Source organism: Tarenaya hassleriana, unplaced genomic scaffold (assembly GCF_000463585.1).
Source record: "Tarenaya hassleriana unplaced genomic scaffold, ASM46358v1 Cleome61, whole genome shotgun sequence".
Classification (NCBI taxonomy): domain Eukaryota; kingdom Viridiplantae; phylum Streptophyta; class Magnoliopsida; order Brassicales; family Cleomaceae; genus Tarenaya; species Tarenaya hassleriana.
Window position 1 is genome coordinate 423,334 of NW_010968608.1, and position 3,780 is coordinate 427,113.

At 36.5% G+C, this 3,780-nt stretch overlaps 1 pseudogene; it reads right to left on the reverse strand.

The window, feature by feature from the left end:
* LOC104799864 lies at positions 1 to 2,708 on the reverse strand (annotated as a pseudogene).
* Between the last annotated feature and the right edge of the window lie 1,072 nt (positions 2,709 to 3,780).

Consider the following 3,780-nt stretch of genomic DNA (forward strand, 5'->3'; position numbering starts at 1 on the left):
TCCCCAACCCATCACATGAGATGAGATGCGAATGTCGTGTTAAAAGGCAAGGTTTTGGTCCCTTGTTGACAAAAGCCTTGAACCCTAATGTTTTACAAAAGGACACAACACCTAGAAGATGAAAGTACCCAGCAAGACAGATGTCAAGGAAACAGTGAGGTTGTCGTCTATATCGGTGCTTATGGGTAATGACTCTACCACGGCCGAAGCAATCGAGACTACCAAGAATCTAAGAATCATTCCCCAACTCTCCTCCATATATCCGAATGAAGCGAAGTAGCGCATGTACCTGTTCACATTTTCCTCTTCTCGTCACCCACCCGCAAAAGCAAAAGCAAATCCATATGCAATACTTTTACTCAGACAAAAACAAAAATCAAGTAGGGTTCCACAAAATGGGTCAATACAGTACAACATTTTCCGAATTACAAATTTGCGGACAACAACACAGATTTCACAACAACAAAAAAAAAAAAAAAAAAAAAAAAAACCATAAATCCCCAACCCATCACATGAGATGAGATGCGAATGTCGTGTTAAAAGGCAAGGTTTTGGTCCCTTGTTGACAAAAGCCTTGAACCCTAATGTTTTACAAAAGGACACAACACCTAGAAGATGAAAGTACCCAGCAAGACAGATGTCAAGGAAACAGTGAGGTTGTCGTCTATATCGGTGCTTATGGGTAATGACTCTACCACGGCCGAAGCAATCGAGACTACCAAGAATCTAAGAATCATTCCCCAACTCTCCTCCATATATCCGAATGAAGCGAAGTAGCGCATGTACCTGTTCACATTTTCCTCTTCTTGTCACCCACCCGCAAAAGCAAAAGCAAATCCATCAGCTACCTGCGGTCTCCGTGTCTGCTCATCGACTTGATTGTTCCTTCGTCGTGGTACACTCCAAGACCCAGCAGCAGCATCCGTATTATATTGACTCCAGGGACGAGAGAAGCTAAAACCGCCCCTTGGAGCCCAGAGCTGAATATGATTCTGTCGGTCAAGCTGGGCGAGGCAAAAATTGTCCATATAACCATTTTCTACGCGGGCATTACCTGAAGAGTGGCCAGCACAGCATAAAAACTAGCCCGATATTTATATGCACAAGCTTCCGGATCAGAGTCTGAAAACGACGGGAAGATGCGGAAAACGTCAATGGCAGAAAAGGGAGTTCCACAATCACAGACTATGGCCCAGCTGTTGTTCTCTCTTGCAGCAAAAAGAGAATTAAGCAATCATAAAGAAAACCAAGCCAAAGTCCAACATCATATCAATGCACTTAGAATAACATCAAGAACACAGTTGTTGTTCCCTCTTATAGGATAGGGATGGGCACGTGTCGGAGTACTCAAAGTAGGTTATCCGAGAAACAATTTTTGGATACCCACAAATATCCGAATTCGATGAGTCTTAACTATATTCTGATTAAAATTTTATAAATTCATAGATTATATACCAATAATTTATAAAATCATTAAAAATATGTTTATATCCAAAATAACTAAGATCATAAGAAGGTAGATTTTTATATACCCAGAAAAAAAAAACTAGATAATTGATATCTACCTTCATAAATTTCTAATAACTCATATATATAATAGTTATTTTTTACTATTCGGATATCCGCGGCTAATTACCCTATTCGAAAATATAAATCCAAATCCGAATCTGCATTTCGGGTTTTAAACATTTTAAAACCCAATCTCTATCTCATTGTAAAGAGATATCCAATTTTCGAGTATCCAACCTCAGGTATGGGTATCCGATTTTCGAGTATTTTGCCCACCCCGCTAAGCAGGATTCGTGTCCAGGAACAAAGGGCTAAAAGACTATCTACGGGTTAAAAACAACGAAGAAGTTATGCAAAAATACGTATTCATACAGGAATATTGGGCCAGATCTGGGACCAACTTCGTGGTTGCTTGATACAGCACTAGCCAAGCAAATAGCATGGAAGGAAAAAAGAATCGAGACCGCCATGGAAATTGTGTCATTTGGATTCAGAAAACGTCTGAATTTCCAGGAAACAGTAATTATTCAATGATAGGCCCAGAATTCGAGACAAAAGAAAAACCCATCCCAGATTTGGCTTCTTATCTCTTTTCAATCTTGTTTCCTAATCTATGATACGTTTTAATCCAGATTTCCATTCTCGTCACGAAAAAACTCGGCATCTGTGCTCTAAGCAAATACCTCTATCTTTTCACCTTAAACACAACTAAACCGAGACCTCTGTCACCGCCATCAATGCCATTACTAAATTCAGACCATACAAAACCAAAAACCAAAAATCAAAAAATCTTCAACCGGAAACCGAAGATTCCAACAGAAACCTCAACATATACACGCATCCGTACAGGCGTATGTACGCGAATCGAGTTACGGACCTGGTCGAGGATGCCGCGCTTGCCGACCTCCCCCCAGAAGCTGAGGCAGGTAAAGGCAACGGCGGTGGAGAATCCGGTCGCGCAGACATCTGATAGAACGAGATTTTCCGGGAACATGACGGCGACGGTCGGACAAGTCAACGGAACGGAGGTGGGAACAGAGAGCAGGTAGGGAGCGAGTAGCCATTTCTAGTTTTCTTCAACTTGATTTTTATTGCATTAATTTTATGGTAAATGGTTAGCTGCGGAGTAGAAAATTTGGCACACTTTTTTGTTTGGGTAATCTTCACACATACACCCAAAACTGTCGCACCAATTTCATTGATACACCCAAAATCATAAAAAATTATCAAATGACGCTCTTACCCTTAAAAAGTCAGGAAAAGACTATAATAACCTTAGTGAAAGAAAATGTGTATCAGTATATACACGTCGTGTGGGTAAAAAAACGCACTTAAAATAAAAAAATATGAAGCAAAACAAATTTACAGTTTTTTACTTCAAAATCAGAAATCAAAGAGAGATGTTGAGATAGAGATCGAGGGAGAGAATTTGTATGAAACTAAACGAACAATTTTAGATCGATTAAAACGATAAGATTCACGATCGAAATTCGAAATTTTCAGATACCTAGATAAAATTTTCTCTATAGTGATGGAGTGACTTTACGACTGTCCGACAAAGAAGAATTGTGGACGACAAGTACAGTTATGTGTTAGATTATTTTTATTCTTTTAATTGAATAGTTTAGGTTAAATTTTTTATAAAAACTACTTTTAAAACTAATAACTTATCTATTATATTATATAACATATTAAACTAATTAGAAATAATTAATAAAATTATAATACTATATATCACTAGAAATCTAGAATATAAAATTAACTGAATAAATAAAATAGAACAATTTTAATATATTAACGTTTATGCTTTTTATAATGATGGATATAAAAAAATAAAAAAAGATTGTTTTTTATAATGATTCAAAAATTAAAAATCATAAAAAAAGACGTTGAGATAAAAATCGAAAAAGTACGAAAAGTCATAAATATTACAAAGCTTATAAACTAAACCGAGTGAACTACCCAAATTTGGATATGCATGTTAATGTCTATGTTGTTTTGAAATATTTTGTGCATTGCTATCTATGTTTTATTTGAAGTAAGTTACGTTTATGGAGTATGTTTTTTGTGCTCTAAATCTATGTTTAGAATGCAAATATATTTGCTTCTATATTAACTCTTTTTTGTACACCCAGAAAAATTTGAATGAAGTATGAACTTTCATACCAACTTTTTCTCATCTTCTTCGCTCTTCCATTTCCTCTAAGTCATTTTCTTAAAACATCAAAGCTATTGGGCTCAATTCTAAATATATCGAATTTTCTCTACACA